A 25118-nucleotide genomic window follows, 5' to 3' on the forward strand; every position below is an offset into this window, starting at 1 on the left:
CACGCAGCACCCCTTTACATTTAGACTCGGCGCAGTGACAATCCCTGAGGCTTCTGAGGTCCGCATACTGGTTCTCGATATTCACCACTCCGGCAGTGGTGCACACTGACTCCGTAAGATAAGACAGACTTCGACAAGAACACTTCACCTTATTCGTCGCATTGCAGCAAAAGCAGCTGGAGCTCGTACTGACGTAGCTTGACTGCTGGTACGTGCAGTCTTGCAGCCACGAATTTTGGCACAGTTGGCACCGATTAATTTTGGCACAGTTGGCACCACTAACTTTGGCACAGTTGGCACAGTTAGAGACGATTAATCGCGATGCTATGCGCACAATCACAGCACTACCACGCATCACTCCGATACCAACCTTACAGGAACATGCCCATCTCAACAAAATTGCAGAGCTAATTTTGCAACGTGAAGGTACTCGAGGTACCCTTGCGAGGTACATCGAGGTACCCTTGCTTTCATGTTCATCTAAACTTGGTGGCATTCTACGTCTTTCGCAACTTTCTCGACCGTCGTTTCCTCTGCGGCTGGTGCTTCATGTTCCGCAATGCTCGGTGTAGGCTTGTGCTCTCTAGGCGCGGACAGGGTCTTGCGTTCCTCCCACGCACTCACCGCGTCTCTGGTTCTCTTCACCGGGCTTATCGCTTGTGAAGTCCCTAGATATTTTTACAGCAGAAAATCTAGGGACATTATTCGCTTGTAGCTGGGCCTGTAATTGTGGCATAGGAACAAACAAACTGAGCATCTCCATGTCCAAATCGCCTGCATATCGAGCACCAGTGACACCTTGCAGTCCCTACGAACATGTCCCATGCCTTTGCATCCCAGACATTACATGGATCTGCCTGGAGCGACAACCAGGATTAGCTCCCCGGCGACGTGAATCGGGTGGTGTAGTTCGCTAACCGTGACTCCCCTCTTCATCTTTAGCAGCAGCGTCTGGTCGTCGACCTTTTGTCGCTGACACCGTCAACTCGCCAGCGTTCGAGATTCACCTCGGCATCTTTCCGGACAGCAGTGAATGCTATGCGTACATCTTGGTCGTCGCCACCATGGAGCCGCCAGTGCAGTCTCAGCTTTACCTGCCGGTCCTGGCGGTCGTCTCTTGCACTCCGCTCAGGGGCCGCCCAGAAGTTTTAACATTTCTTCGCCAAAGTACATATGTACATACGATTGGTATAACGCATAGTCGCTGATGACGTCACAATCCGTGTTTATCTCGCCTCACGCCACCATCCACTACCCACGTAGAACCCAACAATCGCCATGTCGTAAGCTCGCGTGGAACGGCAGGCGTAGGAACTGTGCCATTGCTGCCATACGATTGCCTTCAACCCGGTCGTCGTGCGGCTGTCGTCAAACGCACGTACGCTCACGACACACACACTCAACTACTCAATATACGCGAACACGTCGGTACATCTGGTGTCACTTCGCCGAATCCCAAACAATTACCCGTTTGGCCTGATACCTGCACAACGCTTCGCATAACATTCATTCCCACAGTGTGTCGGATCTGCGCATCTTTTAGTCACCTCTCTCCTTCTATCATATTTTGTTTGCTGTACCCCTTTTCTCAGTGAAACTTGCCAGTCAATATACGCACTGGCTAATTTCCCTGTCTTTCCCTCTCATTTTTCCTCCTTCCACTGCTCAACTTTTGCTCTTGAGCTGGAGACTCTCGGGACTAGCACGAAATATCTAGCTGGGCATGTCGAAAAAGCAAATATATTTCACCTATTCAGGCGCGTTTTATTCGCCTACCTGTTCAGATGTATTTGCCGCTCTTTTCTTCCGTGAGTTTGGATCTCAGAGTGCGAAACTTTGCTGAGGCGGATCGCAGATAGAATTATTTTCCACCTGCCTGGCCATCTACTTTACTATCCAACGCTCCAGGAGCTTTTTTTAACTTTTATAAGAGCAGATATTTGGGTGAGGTGGTACTGATACTGTGACGCAAATAAACAGCATACCTCCTCCTCTTATCATCATCATCATCATTCATTAATCCTTTTTCCTCCCCGTCCCTTTCCCCCGTGTAGAGTAGCACGCCAGAGCAAGTTACAGCTCAGGCCTTTCTGTAAATAAATTTCTCTTAACTTACTTCCAACTTTCATGCAGACCACGTCTCTTTTGCCATGTTGCGCTGTTCATTTCCATCATTTTCTGTTTTAGCTCTTTTTCTTCGTTCTTTGCATCCGTATATATATATATATATATATATATATATACATACATATTCGTTTCTGCAAACACGTCACTGAACTCTCGAAATGTACGTTGGTGCGTTTCTTCTCTGTGATGCGAAAAACATGTGGCGGGTTTGAGAGAGCCGGAGGGACGGAAAGTTACTGGACGCTACTGCAGCGAAGCTGCCTGCGTAGATTGGTTGTCGCAGCAGGCAACAGATTGGATTACTTCTTCGAGCGTCCTACAACATTGCCGTTCTGCGCCACAACGCTGCCAACTTGTAAAAACTGCAACGGAGCGGGAGATTGCTTTCTTTACACAACGTAGACGTGAAAAACGATGGTGGCATCATGTTTTTTCTTACTGTCCCAAGATTAATTCTACAGAAGCCACTGGTGAGGAGTGGTGAAACCTTATTGTTTTCAGTTATTGGAAAGCAAACACGTTAGAAATTTCACAAGGTTTGAAAACGCTGACCTCGACACCACAACTTTACGGACAAAGGACTTAAAGCAATTAATGTTCCTCCAAGAAACATCCTCCCCGAGGAGTCGGTATGTTCGAGCTGTGCAGGACGCGAAAATTTTGTAAGATGCTTGTTTATTTTAGTTTCGAAAGCAAATACGGTCGAACCCGGATATATCACATCTGAAGGAGATCACAAAAAACTTCGACATATAAATAATTCGATATATAAAATAAGGGTTTTATCAAAAGAAATTCAAGGGGATCTTACTGCTGCTCATTATACACAATAATTCGTGACATCTTAGTTCGGTGTATCCGGGTTCAACTGTATAAGGACGCTATAGGCTCATTCGCGCCGTCGGCGTCAGCGCCGCCGTTGTCGTGCTGTTAGACCTTGCGTCTCGCACACGGAAGATCTGAGGGTCTCCAGAGACGGCGAAGGGCGTTTTGGTTGCAAAAATGGCCAAGTGAAGCGGCCGCAGCGTCAGCGCCATGCTCAATTGCCTCGGTGGCGGAGCTACTGCAGCGTTCTACCTTCCGCTGCTTGCGTGATCATTGTGCGCACGCGCGCTATGAGCCCTTTAGCGTTCCTGCTGAACTGTTGAGTGTACGCTCAGGTCAGAGCAGTAAACGTCAAGGTAACCTTATCAATATTTCACTGGGCAATGATTAACGCCGGCAGGTTCACGTCGGTCTCAACCCGTGCACTGTCGAGGTGCGACGCCTGCAATGCCATTGGCGACGCTTCTCATCACGCCAGCATTGTGAGACGCCTGGTATCTTCCAGGACGCTGTTCCTTCCGCACAGTATGAGTTGTTATGTACAGTAAGAGTAGGACATGTTGCATCTGCGTATAGTTAGAACATCGTCTGAGGAGTTCTAGCTTACTGTCGCTGTGAATACTTCACCCTTCGGGCGGAACTGCCAACTTTTTTTATTCACAAGCCTCGCAGGCTCCAGTAGAGTTAACCAGTATGAAAACCTGCGTGGACACTTACAAGCAAAATGTTAAGGTACATAAGTGGAAATTTAAAAACACGGAAAAATGACGTAGTAGTTAGCAAGGGGCAAGTACGTGGGAAACGAGTAACTGTAAATAAACAGCACGAACGCTCATGAGAACATGGCAAGTCATTCATCTTGAAACTTTGCAGTAAAGAAGTCCTAGTTTTTAAAAAAACTACCGCAACGATAACGTGACAGGCGTTCTTTATCCAATTTCGTAGACTGTCTGGATAGTTCTAAACGCTATTTTAAATCTACCACGTCATGTCAGCGCAATACGCTTCCATTTCTTTATTTTAGTATTAAAGCCTTGCCAATTTAAATTCTATTTGGATGCTTTTATGAATAAAACTTATATGCGGAGATTTTGATGAGAAATAGCTGTCTTTTGTGCAATTTCATATATCGAGTGGTGAGTCACAAGGGTGGTTCTGATTGATTGTTTGACTGATACGCGAGTTTTAACAATCCCATGCAACACTGGCGTTATGAGAAACGCCGTAGGTTAAAGCTCTGGATTAATTTTGGCCGGCAAGGGTTCTTCAAAGCACAAATACGTCTAAGTGCACTATCGTATTTGCATTTAACCACAATCGATATGCAGCAGCCACTGTCTGGAATCGAACCCGTGCACAGCAGCAGAATGCAATACAATAATAATTTTAAAGGAACCGCGCTCTGCAAGCGCATTTTTCAACTTATTGGCATGGTAAACTTATACAGTGGGCCGCCGCCTCGGAAATCCCGCTTGTAATCGTTTTGAGGCGAGAACCATGGGAAAACATGAAGTGGCCCAAACTTTTCAGAAGTTCCTCTTCTGCATTCAGAATGCCATGGAACCTCGTAAAGAAAATGGCTTCAAAACGTTCGTTACGAGCAACAGCCAACCATCTGGTATGACCAACGGTGACTTGATGTTATATGTCCAGCAAGAAACTCGTGAAACTTATTAAGAATTCAGATAGACTATGTGAAAAATTTCGCCCATCCAGAAAGAGAGGTACCAATCAATTGCGAGAAGTGTAATGGCATCATTACTCTGGGTCATATGCTTTGGCAATGTCCTGTGGCTTTCACAGACTGCGACAAGGAAAGAGACTGGTGGCGGCGAGTGCTTCACAGTGGAGTGCTTTTAGATCAAGTACAGGCCGTCCAGAAGGCCCACGACACGGCGGTAAGGTTAAACCTTACTGTCCCGACGTGGGAGCCGCCTGCGTCATCCTAAGGGTTGATCTTCAGGACCCGAATAAAGTTTATCATACCATACCATTGGTAGGGGCTTGAGCACTGATAAGCCGCACTTCCACAATTTGCGAGAGCGAAATTGAGGTGATTGCGCTTTCTACACGTGCCTCATTGACAGCTTTGCCCACACGTTCATTGCCAATGACGTCACAGTGCCCCGGTAGCCACTGAAATAATAAACAGTAAACTCTGTCAACCGCTTGATGGCAGCGTAACGTAATCTCTTACACCAGTTGTTCATGTGGGCCACGACGCTTAGCTGTCAGGAGAGATTGCAGAGCTGCATTAAGAAAATTTAATACATCAGAGTGTGATTGAATTGAAAACTAACCGGCCTCTATACACCATGAACCCATATCTGAATTTACAACTTTTATCTGCTTTTATTCGACGGGAAAGAACGTTACTTTGGCGCCAACCAGTATAGGCGTTTCTCTATAGTTAACGTCCATTCATTCCTAACTGGAATGGTGGACAGTGCAAATTACAACACATGTGGCATAGAATAAACGTTGGAACACCTCCTGTGTGACTAGCCACTATACGAAGGTGGGAGGCTTGCCCTTCGGATAGCTTTATAGGTCACTTACACGACAAGCCCATTTCAGAAGAGAAGATCCTGGTAACGTGGCCTCGTGATTCTTGCAATGTGCAAAGCCACAAAAGCGTTGCTGCGTTTCTTGAGAGACACCAGCCTGTATGACCGCTTGTGGTGAACTGAACGATGAACGTTTCATTGCATGTGTGTCCGTGCATACTGTGAACTCGTCTCCCTCCTCATCTTTAAGCCCCATTCCCCAGTTCAGGGTAGCGAACCGGGCTCCACCTAGTCAGCCTCCCTCCCTTTCCCTTATCACTTCTCTCTCTCTCTTTTTCTCTTCATGAATTCGTGCATATGAATTGATTGATCCGTTGATTGATTGATTGATTGATTGATTGATTGATTGATTGATTGACTGACTGACTGACTGAGAAGGGGTTTCGACACAGCCGAAGACATCTAATGCGCCGTGCGCTCTTTCATTTCCCCTCAGGCAATCGGCAAGACGTCAAGAACGCTACCTAATAATGGGGGAATACTCATAGACAAGTAAGCTAGCATACTGGTTGAATACGCAAAATTTTAAAAGAAAACCCAATATTTTTACCAAATTTCATCAGTAAATCGCGTTTCCCTTCGTTTGCAAGCGTCACATATAGTCGTGAACATCAACGCTGCCCTTGTTTTCGGTAGTGGAGGCAGAATGCCAAGATTTTGTGCTACCCGTATCCATAAAATTAGACGCCGAGCCGAGTAGATGGAAAGTAAACTGACCCCTACACTAATGTTGATTAGAAGTGAGACTGGTGAAAATGGAAAAGAAATATTTTTCTTTTTTTGTCTGTGTGACAATGGTGGTAGTTGAGATAGTGATGATCCTGACGACTACAACAGAAAAAACATCATTTTAAGAACTGAACCTTTTCCGTGCACATTCTAATAATTTCATGTATTTTTCATACTTTGATTTTTCAAAATAATTTGCAAGTATTCCATATCCGTTCATGATGTTATCTGTGGGAATGGGTCAGAAAACATCTGTTTATTTAGAATGCACAAGGAGAGCTTTATTTGGGACTATGTCACACGAAGGTAAACGCTGTGCTGGCTGTCCCGTGCGTGTATAGATATATCCACAGCAGACGGACAAGCCACCGTGTTCACAATCGGAACTTGACTCCAATCGCTTTCGAGAAGTTGGCGGCAGTGCCGCTCCACGGCTGAAACAGTAACCGCTTTTCTTTAGCACTAATCCAATATTATTGAGTTAAGAACTCATAAACCGACCCGGGGAGACAATATACTCCAATACCCGCCGTGGTGGCTTAGTAGCTATGACGTTGCAGTCCACATGGATCACGAGATCGCGTGATCAAATCACCTGTACGTCGGCCTCATTTCGATGGGGCGGAAATACAAAAAAAAAAAAAAAACGCCCGTGTACTGTGTATTAGTGCACCTTAAGCAACCACAGATGGTCAAAGTTAATCCGTAGTCCTCCTTACAGCGTTCGTCATAATCATATCGCGGTTCTGGCACATAAAACCCCAAAATTTATATAAATTCATTTAAAACACTTGAAGCACCTAGTCGAAGGAACCAGGTTATAAAGGCGTGTTTCTCAAGCAACGGGTCCTCGGAAAGGGTGCCGAATAGTGTTCTCGATGGGCAGCGTCTACTTCTGTCGAGAGGCGACGTTGCTGTAGACTGGGCCATTAAGCATGTATAACGTCAAAGTTTCCATCCAGCAATAAAACGGCAAGCAGTAGGTTTAACCGAGGCGTTAGGTTTCAAGGACAGTATACAGGGGAAATATAAATGAGACTGCTACGAAGACTAGTAAAAGGCGATTGGAAGATTGATGGCCCTAAGCAAGGGATGACACACACGCAGTAAAGCGGGCTTTCTACGGTGAATAATGCTGGGGACGTATTCTGGGACGATCACTTTCGGCAATATTATCGCCTCGGCCATCGGGTGCACTGTGATTGGCTGGTTGAGCACTACGTCACGCGAAGGCTGTAGTATCGCTAAAAGTGATCGTCCGATAATGCATCCCTTGTTTAGAGTATAAAAATACTTCAATATTTGAATGCCCCAAAACATTTTAAAGAGCGAACTTCGGGGCATGGCCACCACCCCGTTTCAAACATGACCTATTGGAACTCCAGACCTGCACAGATCACCGACTTCTATGGGAGTCGCCTGAGCCCACTCTCGTTCAACCGTTGGCCGTTGGTGTCGCTTTGACGACCTGTTCGTCTGCTACTCTACGGTCGATTGCGACGGCGTTGTAATGACAATGGCGGCTGTTTTGTTGTTGCGCACTGCTTGCATAGTTGGTCAGTGATGTCACAAGGTTTTTACTGGTCGCTTGGCTCCAAAAGTTGGCTGCCTGAACCTGCAAAATGTCGGTGCGTGTAGGCCGCTGCTCTCTAAGATAGCGTTAAATAGCCACTCCTATTGCCTTCTTCAAGCAGTAACAAACCGCACAGCTCTTGCACAGTTTTATTGTTTAAATGGTAAAGTTCGTTTCTGCGCTTTTTAGAACTGTAAACCACCGTAACGTTTGAGGACAGAACGATTACCACTCATTTTACCTGTTAAAAGTTGCCCGTGAGTGTGTCGTGAGTTCAAAAAGAGAATTACGCATACAGCTTCACTGCGTACTTATCTTTCGCACCACCGTTATGCTGCCGCCCTACCACGCAGAAAAGCTTAGCTTTGCAATTTGGAAAGAGTTCCGGGACGGAACGACTGCAGTGCAGCACGTTTTAAAGCACTGGGATACTTTTTGCAAGCTTTGAACTCACCTAGACATCAAACAGTATGTAAAAAAAAAATCACCACCCAAGCACTCTGTACAGATGGTTAACCAGCGAAGCTGAAACGTGCGGCCCCAGTGTTTATCGCTGGGTTAATCCCGACGGTTCATTAAAGTCTTTCTCAATTATTGGTTACGCCTTTGCGCTCCTTAATGAGGTTACACACACCTTCCATTGCGATGGAGAGAACGACGTCACTAACGTTATGTCCGCAGTCCACCGTTGTCGAATTGCCGCTTGTGATTCTTCAAAATGTAATTGCTTAAAAATTAAACCTGTCCGTCACGTAAGGCGATGAATGGTTCATACCCCCTTAAGCAATGACTCATACCCCCGTAAACGCGGCCTCCCCATTACGACGACAGAAGAGAAGTGAAATTCTACGCGGTAATTATGAGCGGCAACGGAGCCACTGTAGAAGACGACGACGACGAACGCGGGAGCAGTGGCACGAGCGCGTTCGCGCGGTTGCGCCGAGGGGCGCCAACGAGTCAGCTGTGGAACAAGACGACGACGCTCGAGCCATTGCTGATGATGATAGTTCAAGCGCACATCGGACGGATGGCTTTTGGTTTTGCTTAGTCATATACAGCTTCGCTGTAAAAAAAAGTATGCTCACCTTTCCATGAAACAGACTCGATCAATTTCATGCACCCATCGGGCGCAGGAATTACTTGTGATAACTTTCACCAGATCCTCTGTCTTTCATCGCAGCTCACAGCACTAAATCCTAATGTCATCTCTGACATTACGCTATCTGTAATCAACTCAAAAAAGCTAGTTTATCTTATGAATCTTTTAAAAGAATGTTTTCAGTCGCTTACACAGGCAAGGAAAGGGAAAGTTATTCCGCGTAGCATTGCAGCTGCCATCTGTACTTGTTTACCTTTCTTGTGCGGCTCTTCCTCCTCTAATCTCACTGTTCAAACGCAATACATTCGCAAATTTTGTTTTCGTTTTATATTTGCGAGTTTATTCATTCACCACCAATACACGCGCTTTGTGCCTGCTGAAATGGCAGCACGAGCGTTCGAACAGATCGCGGAAGCAGATGACAGCGACCAGGTTATAACTAGCGCCACTCTGCCCGTACGTTCGGTCAGTAGCGGCAAAACGCTGAACTAGACAATGCGTGCTGGGCAAGAGACATCTGTGCAGGTCTGGAGTTCAGTAGGTCGTGGTTTCAAATAAGATCCTCACCTCATGAATCATCCTAATCAGAATCGAAGTAGATATTCTAAGTCGATATTCCACACGACAGCAATAACTAAACGCGGGTAATCACATATCGTTTGTAGAGCTGCAACAAGCGCATGGAACTCACTCTGCTGGCGAGTCGGCATTGCACTACTCTTTCGGTAGTGCGAAAGAGTGAAGCACTTTATTTCCATACCTTGATCTCTGCATCGTTCCGGCTAGTTTGACATTAAACCTATATTCTTATAGGCTTTAAATTGAATATATATCCCTGTACACGATCCCGTGATGAATGACTGAGATCTGTTCTGGCTTAGAGAGCACTGGGTTGTTTTGTTGTTGTTGTTTTATTTTGCTGTACTTAAGGGAGTATCTTTATGGTCACTTGAAGAACAGAAAGGTCAGGCGCAAGCGCCGTTAACCAGACGGGCGCCTTTATCGATTTAAATTTAAAACCGTAACAACAAAGCAAATTGAAGGCCAGTGCAGCGAAGTGTATACCTGGCTACCATTCTCAACAGGGGCGACTTCGCCGTCGTATGGAGTTTACTGACGGTAAAGACGAAAAAAGAAAAAAAAAGGAATAGCTCGAAGCTGAAACACGAGTCATCCTAGTTCTTACGAAAGCAGGCTTTTGCGGAGCTCACACGGGGTATATACAATCTGAAGCAAGATAAGTAGGAAGAAAAAGAAATTCAATCAGACAAGACCAAGGTTTTGAGCCGGCACGTGTTATTTCGCGCACGGAGTTGATCGCATCCTCGTCGCGGCACATTGCACTTGATGACTCTACTTCTGAGAAAGACTTCACTGCGCCGTACTTGTAAGTGGTCTCGAGCAGTTGCGCATACACGCGCTTGTTTTCTCGTGTAGTAAGGATTAAAATCAAGGCAGAAAGGAAGAAAAGGACCTGTAAGAGTCAAGTCTTGTGTTTCGCAATGCGTTTGTCTCCTTGAGAAAACTCATCTCCCTGCGGCCATTCGGTGGAGTTCCTCCTAGCAGGATGTTTACTCAGCCAACCACGGAGACGTGTAACGGCACCAAGCACACACGCGCTCGGGATTTCTGAGAAACTCAATGTTGGGAAGCCGCAACATAATGGAATCGCTGGCAGGAAAGGCCTTTCCAATGAGAAAAAAAAAGAAAAGGGTTACGACGCTCTGCTTAGAGCCCGAAAGACTTCTACAGTTGTGAGAATTTTCACAAAAAGGCTGAGGATGGCTTGTGAAGACAGCGACGACGTTGACTCGGCTAAATCCAATAGGTGCTACAGGATTTTCACGCCTTAGGCTACTCTAAAGAACCGCCAAACCGTCCTTTTCAATAGCATTATTCGGGCTAGTTCGGGGATACATTTTTTTTTCTTCATTACGATAAGGAAGTTGACTACCTAAACTAAACAAGACACACTTTTTCTTTTTTGGGCTAATTTGCTCATTACGGCATTTGTGTATTTATGTTACTGCCACCTCTCTACTGTAATGCCTTCAGGCGAAAGCAGAACACTAAATAAGTAAATCAGGGCAAGGAAGCGAAGAAGGATGCCGAAATAAAAAGCAACAAGGACGACTAGTACTAGTGCAGTCTTCCAATTATGTCAAACTAATCCACACTTACAAGGTGTTCATATATCGTCACATAATATTACCATGGATGAACACCGTAGGCAAATAGTCACGAACAGATAAAAAATAACGCTTCAAGGATAGCGCGAAAGCCTACACTAGGCGAATGAAAGAGACAGAACCATCAGAGAAAGCGTTGGCCTGTTCGATATCTTGGCCCTGCTCACCGGGCAACGCTGGTCTTCAGGGCTCGGGCTCGTCATCTGGGCCTCCCACTGCTCGACGGTTGGTCCGGTGATGGGTGGTGTCGATGGGTTTTGTTGACATTCCCATACCATGTGGTAGAGGGTATTGGGCGCAGAGCAGAAGGCGCGTTTGTGAGTATAGCTCGTAGGATACATGGCGTGTACCAGGGTGCCGTGAGGGAATGTGCCGGTCTGTAGTTTGCGGAAGATCACTGCCTCTTCTCTTGTTAGCTTGGGATGCGGGGGTGGGTAGATCCTCCTGCCCAGTCTGTAATGACTCAGGATATCGGAGTATCTTTTCGGGACGCTATCATGTTGGTCTGCCGGTGCTCGTGAACCCGGAGGGATAGCCCGGAGAATGTGATCCCGGGCAGCAGCGTTAGCCGCTTCATTACCCGCCAGGGACTCGTGTCCCGGAGCCCAGACAATGTACAGTTCTTGAAAATTGTCTAGTTTTTCGAGGATGCTCAGGGCTTGTTTCGAAATGCGGCCCTTTTGGTAACTTCTGCATGCTGTTTGTGAGTCCGTGATGACTGTGATGTGATCTTCCTCTCGCTTGCCCGTAGTGGCTGCCAGGGCTATCGCCGTTTCTTCCGCGCAGTCGATGTCTGAAGTGCTTACCGAGGCTGCTGCTACCTCTTGTCCTTGGCCGTTGATCACGCTGATAGCGTGGGCCGCTCTGTTCTTGTACTTTGCCGCGTCGGTGTATCTGACTTCTCCTTGTTTTGATCCTTCGTAGGCCTTACGTAGAGCTCGCACTCTCACTCGCCTCCTTTCTCTGTTGTATTCAGGGTGCATGTTTCTGGGAATGCTGGCCACCTTATGTGAGACAGAATCCTTTAAAATTTATCCGGGGCTGGATGGAATAGAACCCGCGCCATATATATTCAGACAATCTTTTTTGAATATATGATCAACATGTGCCACGATCAGACTTCACGGTGGCGCAGCTAGAAGGCGCAGTGTATCCAGAGGGAAGAGCGATAGATAAGCCCGGCTGTTCATGACACGTTTCGACGGTGCCAGTGCTGTGTGTCGCTGCATTCACCTTGAAGTCGACATTGATAGTGAGATCGGCTGTGCAAGATTTTTTTTTTCATGTGATAGTGCCGCTGACGCGCAGCGTCATGAAGATTTGGCAGCAATCCAAATTGTTGTGTCTGATGTGCTGAAGAGTACACCGGATGAATCTTTCTCGACTTGCTTCGAAGACCTCCAAAAGAGAGACAGAGAGGTTGCATAGAGGAAAGAGGCACTATTCCTGTTTCTTTGCAGGGAGCGTGGCTCAGCGCCTACCTCCAGAAGCGGTGGCAGCTGTGCGTCGGTATAGCCGAAGAGACTACTCTGCAAGACTTGCAGTGGTGACATTGTACGTCGAATAACTAATTTATTACGAGCTCACGCTCACTCTTGCGACTATTCTGATTAAGGTTGTACTAGTAGTAGCTATCGTGTCTGTTTCCCCCAACTTTACATTGCCGCAAAGGCGTAAGTGTGACACCCAGTGCATGTTGGAGCGGTGAGACGTTAGGTTTTTATTCGCCATTAGATGAAGCTGAAGATAGCGAGTAGACCTGTCGACGACAAAATGACGACGTAACAAAACGAACGAAAAGAATTTACTTGTACCTTTCTAACGGCTGTCACAGAACCAGAAAGTGACAGCTCAGTTGGACTACAAACTACACTAAGCCACCTATAAAAGCTCTAATTTCTTTATACGATTTGTCCTGCGCCACCAAAAGATTATGAAGTGAGAATGAAGATTGTGGTGCTGATGAAGCTTTACTGTGGCAGGTAACTAATCAGCCGAGAGATGTAGAGAGGCGTAGTCAGAATGGAAACAAGAAAAGGCTACTGTAACAAAGGTGTGTTGATTTTGCTTACATCAGAGAAGCGTGCAGTCTTGTTGGTTTTGATTGTCGTAGCCACAGCATTGTCACTTGTAAGCTTCAAGGACAGAGCATTCGGCTTTTTTTTTTTCTGAAGACGCGCTAATATCAAGCAAAAATGAAAGCGAGTTCACTTCGCAGTAAACTCGACATCAAATCACAATTACGGATCTTTTGTTCCCAAAGTAGCTACGACAGCGTTGGTTGTTTGGAAAAGAAAAGAAGGCAGATGTATAAGTTTCGGCGCTGGATATTTTAGATCTCTCAAGCTACGTTTGCTGTGTTAGCTTGTTAGAAGGAACTGCAATGATGTCGTTATCAACGAGACCAAACTATTTCAGCACAAGTTAGCATTATCCGAGTCCTTCTTTTTATTTTTAAATGTGAATTTGCTCTTCCGTGTAAAAAAAAAATGTGTTACGCATAATTGTAGATACAGAATTGGTTGCACAGAAATGAAAGCATTTCTTACACTGGAGAGCGTCAGCATTCTTCTCGCATGACAATTTCTTGACGTCACCGGTGACGTTGGCTTTTTGGGCTCATCACGGCAAAATAATTTGCGCACCCCTGGAAGTCAGACGTCGAACCATGACGGATGCGCGCTCTTCTAACAGCGACGATGAAAAGAACAATGGCTTCGTCATCGGGGCGCTGCACGCTCCGACCAACTTGGAGACGATCTACTTTTCCGAGAAAACCTACTTTGCCGATAAGGGAAGGCGTTGGTGGAGGACGCAACAGCGCAATCGAGAATCTTCAGTTATTTTTCTTTTTATCCTCGTTAGTCCGCTACCGAAACTAGATAATCAATCAAGACTGTCTATTTGTCGACGGAGACAGATATTAGAGGTTTATTTGTCGTCTGCCAATCTTTCGGCACGCGACTAGCATACGCTGTCTAGACTGCGTGGATTGTTTCGCAGCGTGTCGTTGGTTTCGTTTTGCTTCCGTTCTTTCTTTCGTTCGTTTTTCTTTCTTTTTCCTTTTCTTTTCTTGTTTTTGACGAAGCACGGGGGGTCTCGCATGACGACGCGGGTGCGTGCCGTCTGCGTCTTCCCGCAGACTACGTCTAACGGTGCAGCAGACGACACTACAGGGGGTGTCACCGCCTTACGGAGGCCCGTAAGTAGGAACGTGTTCGCCGGCACGTTTCCTTGCGAAAATTTTCTCCAAAGTCACACATACAGAAACACACGGGGTCATGAGAGCGACGGTCCAAAATCTGGAGAGGCAATGACAGAGCGCTAACTCCGAGGGGAGCTGCTATTCGGTTAATTTTCTCTCGTGAAAACTGTCGTTCACAGTTAATGGCCCTGACGCATTAGAGAACTGCGTGCGTCACCAGACAGAAAGGAAAATAAAAAAAGACAGCCCGACTCCCCGCAGGATGTGGCCACAGGCAAACAACCATGCCTTCTTTTCACGATCGATCGTGAAATGTGGAACTATTCTGAGATTTGAGACAATGGCAGCTTCAACATCCGAAACCTTTCTGGCTGTCTCTCAAAAGCAAGTTCACCTGAGGGAGAGCTCACGAGGTTTGGTGCCAGGTTTATGTTATTCAAGAGAGCAAAGTTGAGTACAGAAAGTTGACAAGTCGCGAGATAGACTTTGACAGCTAATCTGAGAAAACCGACGCGTTGCCGCCGGATGCCAGCACGTATTACATCGCCACCACAGACCGTGTACGGGCGGCGCGCGGAATGAAAAATAAGTATGATTTAGAGCGACCGTCTTCTATTGCGAGGGCTCAGATCTCTCTAATTTAATCATGCCTACGAGCATTTATAACGTCTGCGATGCTAAATGAAACCTAAATGGGAGGAAACGTTCTTAGAGTTTCCTTACACACTTCTACTAAATTGCATCATCATTTGGCAAGGTTTCTAGACTAGCGCCTTTGCCATATGAAACGCAGCTAGAGAACGCCTAATTAACCAGTTCACTTCACTGCAATCTTAAACATCGTACAAACGAGAAAATAAGCCTGGAGCTACATGTTTCGAACTCACGCGGGGGGGTACGTTAGATTTCGGAATTTTTTCTGTTCTGAATTGCTGGAGAAGGAAAGTAGCAGCCGATTAATTCAATTTTTTATCATAACAGCTCGAGACAATAATGCAGTCATTAGAGCAGTTTCGCCAGGCGCAATCAGGCCTCTCACTCGAGTTTTAGTAGTGCAAACATGGGAGGTTAGGTACCGTTTCGAAATAAAACGTGCACAAGGATGGCTGAGCAGAACAGGTATAGATCCAAGTGCTCCCAAGTAATGCCGCTAATGATACACTGGAGTAATTCCATTCTCTGACTGCGGTCACTCAATCAGAGGCACCAAACAACGAGTGCTAAAGCCCCTTCTACCCTCCCCTGCCCTCTGCCGCGGCGCAGTTCAAGAATTCACTTTAAGCAAGACAGCGATGGTATCCATGTCACTTGAGTCCCAACAGGGGCCGTATTCTGAAACGTTCCACTTCGGCGATAGTTCGCCTAGGCGATAGTCACGTTCAATAAATGAACCGACTGCTTACCCGTGACGTCAGCATGCACTACCAACACGCGCATTTGACCGCTTCGCAACACACGAGAAAGCGTACCATGCGAGTGCAGAGCGGCTCGGATGTGTTGTTTTCGAATGTACCGGCCGCAGTACGACATAGGCGTATTCGTTTATTCAATATATGTCGGGAGCACCCAATTACCCCGTGACGTCAAAATAACGCAGACCGAAACTACTAGAGGGCGCGATTTATTTTCCGGTTTTGCTCAACCAGCCAATCGGCGCGCGCCTGAAGGCGAAATCGTCGCCTATATAGACGAAAAATCGACGAAGTGGAACGTTTCAGAATACGGTCCCAGTACTTCGCGTCCAGAAAATACTGTATCTTCCTTTTTCTCGAAATAAATAAAACAATTTAGCCTGGCTCATTGAGAGGGAGGTATAGATAGACGAGAGGAAAGGCAGGGAGATTAACCAAACGCACGTCCGGTATGCTACCCTGCATTGTTGGACGGAGATATATTTAAGAAAAGATAAAGGGCCAGAGAGAGAGAAAAGTACTAGTTGCGCGCATACGTGAAAATACGCAGCAGGGAAGCGGAGAACCGAGCTGCAATTGGGGAATCAGATGGTTCTCTGCGCTACCGGAGCGTGTAATGCCGGCCAAGGTAAACCGCAACGCCTCGTCGCATCTGCACCGTGGCCTGCCGAGTCGCAGAGCAATAGCGTCATCGCGTTGCGCATTTAGAGCCGCCCCTCGAACGGGAGCAGCGGCGCGACGGTTTTGCAAGGAGTCGTTACCACCGACGAGGAGCGAGCGACCCGCGCCCACCATTGAGACACGCAACATCCGGCGCCGCACAAGTGGATTCGCGGCACCTGACACCCTTGCTTCCGAGCAGCAGCGAGGCTTGGCGGGCGTGCTTGCAAAACTGTAAACTTCTTCGTACAGCGCGAAAGCAGAAAACATGTTGGCCAGCGGACAGTACGGAGTGGTATATATGACACTTAACGGAACGCACCTGTCCACGACACTGACTGCTATATTGCTAAATGTCACAGAATGCCATAAAACAGGTGCGTCCGGTAAAAAGTAACACTGTGCGTGCGTGTGTGTGTGTGCGTGTGCGTGTGTGTGTGTGTGTGTGTGTGTGTGTGTGTGCGTGCGTGCGTGCGTGTGTGTGTGTGTGTGTGTGGTGTGTGTGTGTGTGTGTGTGTGTGTGTGTGTGTGTGTGTGTGTGTGTGTGTGTGTGTGTGTGTGTGTGTGTGTGTGTGTGTGTGTGTGTGTGTGTGTGTGTGTGTGTGTGTGTGTGTGTGTGTGTGTGTGTGTGTGTGTGTGTGTGTGTGTGTGTGTGTGTGTGTGTGTGTGTGTGTGTGTGTGTGTGTGTTATGCCGGTATCAAGGTGAAGGCAGGACGCGAAGACGCAACGTACACGTTCATATAGGCGGTCTGTGATGGAACGAAGCATGCCAACATCGTGTGCCAGCGCAAATCGCTGCCTGCACAGGTGCCACATTTCCAGCGCAAAGAACGAAAAAAAGGTGATAAACAGCTCCTATACATGTTACACTCAGTTTCTGGCTTCTCAGCTACGCAGACAGACTGCCGCAAGCGGTGTTGGAACCCGGCCGGAAAAGATCGTCGGTCGGTCGAGCGTCGCGTGCAGCACAGCCCTACCTATTCTTCGCGGCAAACCTTGGCGCTCCGCTGTCGGTTTCTGGCGGTATGAACGCGCGTGTGACTAGAAATATACTAGACAACCGGAAAGAGTGCCAGCGAAGTAAAAGACTACAAAAAAAAACAATATTTAGGCAGTGGAGAACGTTTCTCTCCTGAACTATAACTCTGAATGTTTTAGTCCGCTCATGATAGCGATCAATCGAATAAAAACTTGCCGTTTGGTTAAGAGGGGGAAAGAATGAATGGAAGGGCAAGGAGAAGGAGGCTATCGAAGCTTTCTTTAATTGGCTAATTTGCAAGTCGGAAGGGTTATGATGAGCGAAAAAGAGATAGAGGGACATGGAAAGATTTCAGACGGGTAACGTGCACCGTAGAACGCACAGCGTGTACGGTAAAGCATTCGAGTTTCTTGCTTCAGATGTTTGAAAGGCACTCGTGTGGCTTTAAGTGCCGATGAGGAGTGATTCCACGCTCCGAGAACACCTGCATCTCTAATAGACTTAAGCTCTAGTCGGCTGAAAGTATTCCAAGAGGCTGGCGTTAATGTTCCAAGAAGTCACAATGGCCCGACTGGAAACGGCTCAGTACTAAACATTTCATCCGCCAAGTCCAAGTCGCCTCACCGAGAATTATGCCTACTATATTTTGATTTCTCGATACACAAGAATTACTTTGCCTAGTGCAGCCGCACAAAAAAAAAGAACGCGCAAACATCACGATGTGACATTTTTTCGCGAACAATACGTTTCCTCGAATTTTCGCAATTTTCAAACTTTATGACAGAATAGAGTGCTGTGGACAAATTCATGACCGACCAGCCAACCAATGGCGATCAGCGCAGCTAAAGTTCCCGAAATTAATGTGCGAGCCATTCTTTCTTCTCTTTTCAATCTTTTCAGGAACCTATGAGCATGCTGATCTTTCTCTATTCATTGCAATTAGGTTTTATATCCATGTTTGGTAGGCTTGCCCGTCCCTTTTGCACATACCCGCAGGGAATTCGTATGACTCACATATGAATTCATATTACTCTCGTTCGTGTCACACTAACATTAGCAGAACACTTGTTTACCTTCACATTCCGAGATATCACATATGGTACATCTGCATCCGCTAATAAACTCGGACATCTAATATTTACGCAGACTATAGCTGCGCCGAGTTCCGTGCAGTTCTATCGCCGCCTCATTCGCCTGAGTAGAAGGCACAATCCGGGACACGGACGAAGAACACGCGCGCCTTCTGAGACAGAGCGCGGCCCCCCGAGAGATTGTCGCGAAGTCCTTGATCCACTAGCGAACCTCGACACGCGCCGGATCAAATTCGCGGAAGTGTGTTCTGCAGCAGTGACGAAACGAGTCGCACGCAACGGAGGGACACGAGGTGGTGCGCGACGTGGAAGAGAATAAATGTGATGACGGGGCCGTTCTCGGATAGCTTTACACCGGCTCGTTTTTCCTCCGAGTTAGCGCAGCTCCGCCTAATGAACTACGAACCACTTTCAAATTATATAAGCGGTTGAGGATACTCGAGCACGGTGATCCGACGCTCTTGCACTTATGCTTCACGCCGCCAGTTGACATGAAAAGCATCGAATGGGGCTGGGCAGGCCATTTAATGTGCAGAACAGATAACTGCTGGTATACGCATTAGAGTAACTGATTAAGTGTTGTCCTAATCCACGCCCCCATCGACGGTTATCTTTGAGTAGCAGGTACGGATCTCTAAGGCTATGCCTATGAGGACTGCGCGCGCCTGAAGCGATTGCGGAGCCAGAAACACGTCATGGCCGCTACGTGTTTAGACGCCATCTATAGGTACCAAGGGTAACAAGGAATACGAAATACAGTCGAGGACTGCACAGGACTGGGTGGTGGGCAGAGAGCTAGGGAATTTGCAGGAACAGAAAGGAGTCAGCCGAGGCAAGACGAGAGTGACAGGAGGTCGTTGGGAGAGGGTATTGTTATGCACTAGACGTAAATTATGATGGTGATGATGGTGATGATGATTATGATGATGATGATGATGATTATGATGACAGACACTTTTCGCGAGTGTTCTCAGCGGCCCCGCTGCGGTACATACGTCATAATAAAGCTGCTAAGCTCATAAGAGTCACTACATTAACGCTTAATATCTCTCTTTCGCTCCGTCATCCCCCTCCCCACGTGTAGGGTAGCAAACTGGACAAAGTCTTGCCATTTCTTCCTCGCTCTTTCTCCCTCTATCTCTATCTAGAACAGCTTTGAGAGTGATTTACTGCGGTTACAAAATGGATGCCACGTAGTGGAAAGTGGAAAACATTGTCATGGGCGGCAGAGCATTAATTGGAGTGATGAGAAAGTGAAAATTGCAGGCATAATGCAGAGTTGACTGACGCAGAACAAGAGAATATGCAAATCGCTGGGAGAGTCATTGGCGTAACATTTTTTTTTTTAATAACTGCACACAGATAGGAAGGTAGGTAACATTGGAGCCAGCTATCCTAATACACGGTTGAGGAATATGCACACATCACACATGTCCCGAACACACTAACATAAGTCCACAAAAGTAGTTGTAGACAAGAGAAAAACAAACTATACCAGGAAAAGCGACCCGCATGCACTCGCTTTTGGTAAGCGTTCATGCGCAATGTACAATAAAGACACTACTAAACGCATAACACACGAATGTCATTTTTCAAGCAGTCCAGGCATCAAATACTCAATTTGCATAGAGTTCATAAAAGTCTACCATTTAAATCATAATATTCAGACTGTTCTCTAGCAGGAAATCTCAAAGGGCTGTCAAGGCACAACTTTATTTAGCAGTGCGTGACCATGAACAAAATACCTCTGTAATGGCCTTGCAGTGAGCTTAATCAGGCCATTATCGATGATCATGACTCAGTTTCATCCCATTTTCGTGCTTATGTAAGGATATCTTTTTCTACTGCTTCTTCTTGAGTGGCCAAAGGGCTTGCGTTGTGTAGATCTATTCTTTCTTTTTTTTTATCTCACTATGTTGTTGCGTCACAGGACAACAGTATGTTAAAGCTTCCGCTCTCCCGTAGCCTCCAGAACACTATTTTCGTTCGAATGAACGCTCCTGTCAAAGGAGTGTCAACCATTGAGCTCACGCAACTGACTCTGGGAACTGTCATCTTCAGACCCAGTCCTAGATTGCGAAAAGGAAGAGCGATTTTCGGAACCCCTAATTCTCCCTCGCCTGCTATCTTTTTTTTTTCCACCAGCACGTCAAAGTTCTTCCGCTTTCCCAAGCAACCATGACGCAACGCACGGCTAACCATGGATGACATTCTCATTTGCCCTGTCGGTGCAATACTGTGCACTGGTGAGTATTAATCACTATTGCGCCGTGCTTTTTCCTGCTGTCTGATAGACAGTTTATTCATCCGCTCGCTCTCCTCTACTTTGGTGATTCAGGCATAGGGGCACTTTACACCGCGATGTGCATGGCAAAGCATCGCAATTTTCTGTTCTTAAATTGGTTGCTGCGAAGAGACTGCTACACCTCAAAACCTCTTTTTTTTTTCTTTATTCTGCGGCTTATAGATCGCAGTTCTGCTAAAAAAAACTTAACCTCGATATTGCCAATGAATGGTTGGGTGTAATTTTGATGTCAATTATAGAGATTATTTTCCCCCCGTGGACCCTTCGATGGCAACAGCACTCTCAATGAGGTACAGAAACCACGCCTGACTAATTTTCAGCCCGTAAGACCTTGCTTAGACATGAAAAGTTTTGATGCTCGAGTTTGATTGGAAAGCGTTTGAATCTGTCTTCCTCCAACTCATACATGGACCTTGTTACTACCGAAAAAGAAAGCTGAAAGTGTTGCAGGCGTGTCAGCGCTTGCCGCAAAGGTAACTCATAAGCAAAGTGACAGCCGATGTAATAGAATAGAAACCAGAATAGATGCAATAACCATGAAGGACTTGAGAGAACGAGAGAACCAGGAGCCTAGTGATTGGCACCGTCATGTCGTTGTCTTTATGCCACAGGACCGCAACATTTCATGAATGTTCTTTCACTTTGCGCGTTTCCGTGGGATGAACTTCCTGAATTCCAGCTACCTTCGTCTACACGCGCTCACTTTGATATTTGCTCTTGCGTTCGTTGCGAGAATTTGCATTTCCGCTCTTAACCGCGCTTTGGCTGTACACTTGTGTTTCCACACCATTCTAGCTTGAGTTGTGTTCAACATTGCACTCGCTGCGAACATCCGGTCAGACGCACCAGCACTTTCACGTTAAGCACCTGCCCTAATTACAGATCCCGACTGCATTCCCGTGTCTTTCCTTTTTGCTGCACCGAACTTGCACAAAATCCTTCGATAGCGAAGGCGTCGACAGTGAGAGCAGCTAACACGTTCAATGGCAATGGCAGCCGCCCAGCTGTCTTTCCGCTCCCGCTCGCGGAGCTTCTAAGCTTAAAGTCTTGGAGTATAAAATATACCAAGTAAGAAACGTAGAACTAAGTTTTCAAGGTTCTAGGAAACAAATTAGTCTTTCGGCAGGAGCGCCTAGGCTAACATTGGCAAGAACGATCTGTGCTTTAAGTCACGAGGAGCACGGGGAAGTCGTGACCCCCTGCCAAGTGTTGCGAAGGGTTTTAGCGCCCCTTGCCAACGATTGCACAATGGTCGCACTAGAATGAAGAAATTGTATTGTCGAATTATTATTCATCACACAGGCTATAGATACGCACAAAGCAACAGTTTGAGGAATATAACGGAAAATTCCGCTTCCTGGTAGTTGAGTTCACCTGTCGTGCTAAGGCATGCTCATGTATAACAACAAAGAGTGCCGGAGACTTCCCTCAGATAGGGGATATTTGAAGGCCTGGTTGGACTTAGCACCATATGTATATCGCTGAAGTATTGCCGCGCTGTATATATTTGCTTTATCTTTCAAGATAAACAGGATACACCGAGCATCAAACTACGCCAATCTTCGCAAAAATGACAAACTGAACGTTTGCGTGGCATAGAGCGAATTTCATTTTTCAATACAATCTATGTTGGTTCGAAGACACGAAATAAAATTATTTCGTGAGTGACGACCCCTTCAAGGCTAATTTTAGGCTCTAAATTTCACGTTGTGGCTTGAAAATGGCATCTATATCAATTCACAAAAAGGATCCCATGGTTATCTCGCTCCAATAGTTTTGCACGCTTGTTTACAGTTATCCATCTACAGCGGCACCAGCTCCCGAAGGAAAAAAATCCAACAATAAAACAACGGCGCTTCTTCGCAGATGACTGTGGTTGACACAATAGGGCTTGCAAAGACAGCGAATCTGGTGGTCTGCACAGGGCATCAATCAAGGTACATCCTAACGATTGTTTTTTCAGTTTTTTTTTTTTCACAGATAGGGAACGAGCAAATTACTGTTTGTTCTATTATATATCTAACTTGAACTAAACGAGCTTGATTGCTCACAGGCATTACGGCACTTTACGAAATGGCACGTGCAGTTTTCCGCCTGGGCATATTATTCCCGAGTCTGTCAAGGCAATACCACGGCAACACGAGAAGTGTACCAGCTGAATCGTAATTGCGCATTGAATCCTAAGCGCTGTTTAACAGTAATGTGTTACTGAAACAGAAACTGCCAGGTGTACTCTGCAGTGGTTTCCGAGGTTGCATTTGATACTGTTCTCAAAACTGAGATTCTAGGACGGGGATAGACGTTGTCGAATAAAAAAAAAAGAATTCGGGGCTTTGACGTGCCCAAAACCACGATATGATTATGAGGCACGCCGTAGTTAGGGACTCCGGATTAATTTCGACCACCTAGGATCATTTAAAATGCACCCAATGCTTGTCACACGGGTGTCCTTGCATTTCGACTCCATCGAAATGCGACCCCATCGAAATGCGACCCCATCGTTTAGCAGCACAATGCCAGAGCCCCTATACGTCACCACGGCGGGTACTGTCGAATTGTCGTATTGTATTGTATTCGCATCGTGTTCGCATTTACCAAAGGCAGCTGTAGCTTCCACATCAGCGTCCCATCAATAGTAGAACGCCACGTAAGTGCTGCCTAAGAATTGTCCCAGTATATATACTACGCAGCGTAGGCTTGCAATAGCTGAAAGTAGAAATATAGCCACGTCATCGGGCTTCCGATGTAGTGTCTTCACACGAGCACACATGTTTCACACAAGCACGTGAAACAGAAACGCTTACATACGACTTGCAGCAAGTTTCAGTTGACACTCACAAAATCATGCAAGCGACCCGCAAGGTGTGTACCATCTTATGCCTCCACTATGCATGAGCCATAGCGTCTGCAAAGAGCTTCAACCAAGTTCGTATTTCCGCGAGCCCTCGACAGAGCTTCTTCGGTGACGTGTCACAAGTTTGGAAGGATGCCGAAAAAAAAAGAAAGAAGAAATACAACGAGAGCTCTCCCAGGGCGTTGGTAACGGGAGGAAAGAAGGTCTTGCGCTCACCACGACACCATGTCGCAAAGGCGAGCCTTGCTCACACACACTCGCTGTCGATGTTTTGAAAAAGTGCTCGTGCAAAACTTTGCTCTTTTCCCGGTATCCCCTTTGTTCCGAGATAAGGCTGCTGGTTTTAACCCCAGACGCGCAAAAAAAAAAAAGAAAGAAAGAAACGCCTGTTTCCTACCACCTTTACAATTTCTCAATCTATTGTGGAGTCTGTCTGTGGTGTTGAAAGGTGATCGAACCCAACCTGACATACGCATTTTTATTACGGGTAAATTTGACCTCGTGTTGTAAAATGAGGTGCGTGAAACGACTTGTACGAATGACAGGAAGTCGATACGACTATATACGATAACACTATATCTTGCGCTTGCTATATTTCTCTCTCTTTTTTTCCCCTCCTATGTTATACCTTGTCGAAGTATTCGTTGTAAGTTTCTTGTAAGTATAAAGGCTACCGTTTTCAATAAGTGTGTCAGTTGAGAGGTAGCGCACGTCTTGTTCACTTCCTTTAATTAGTCCGTGTTATCTTTCACTTCCCGTTTTTCGGAGCGAGCTCCTCGGTCTAAGTGTTAATTTTACTCTTTCTAAAATTTCCCTGCAGATGTGAAATCTCGAAGATGACTCATATATCGGCCACCGTAAGTGTCTCCTTGGAGGAGGATAGCGACTCTTACACGGCAGAAGGGAGCCATCCGCTTTAGGCATTCCCAGGTGTACTCTCTCTCTCCGATGAGTGCCAGCGTTCAGTAGTCTTCAGCTTGCGTATCCGACAAGAGCGGGCGCGTATCAGCATGGCAGCGCATATCGAAAAAAAGAAAACATGCATAAGTTCCATATCCAATAATCCCATAAGAACATATGGGCGCTCCATATACAAAATTGGCTGAGGTTGAACTGTTGTGAACCTAGTTATCACGAGCGAAAGTTATGTTTGGCTTGGTATTGCGAAGACTATGCACACAGTGTTTCATTAATGCACGCTTCCGCGCTTGGTAAGCTTCTCTATAATGTGTTAATCTTGCCCCTCTCTTTTCTCCGGTGTTTCAGCAGCCAACTTTGCCTTTGCTTGAGATTTCTCAGCCTGCCGACTAGCTATATCTACTGGACGATTGGATTCAGCCTCTCGCTTGCGCTGACGCGCACGCACAGACGGCCCAGCCCAAGCGCGCCATCCATGGCGAGACTGAGCGACCAAGCGCTGGCGAAGCAGCCGTTGAACCCTTGCCTAGTCATGTGGTACTTCAGCGGCGAGGCTCCGAGCGAGCGCAGCCGCGACGCCTCTC

The 25118-nt window shown here is 46.5% G+C and overlaps 1 long non-coding RNA gene across 1 annotated transcript in view; it reads left to right on the forward strand.

The window, feature by feature from the left end:
- The window catches only part of LOC125945188 (uncharacterized), a 33260-nt gene extending 12362 nt beyond the window's left edge, over nucleotides 1-20898 (forward strand). The window contains exons 2-3 of the long non-coding RNA XR_007466682.1: nucleotides 12570-12663; nucleotides 20603-20898. This is a non-coding gene — a long non-coding RNA (uncharacterized LOC125945188). The remainder of the gene's footprint in view (nucleotides 1-12569; nucleotides 12664-20602) is intronic.
- Nucleotides 20899-25118: the final 4220 nt, after the last annotated feature.

Source organism: Dermacentor silvarum, chromosome 4 (assembly GCF_013339745.2).
Source record: "Dermacentor silvarum isolate Dsil-2018 chromosome 4, BIME_Dsil_1.4, whole genome shotgun sequence".
NCBI lineage: Eukaryota > Metazoa > Arthropoda > Arachnida > Ixodida > Ixodidae > Dermacentor > Dermacentor silvarum.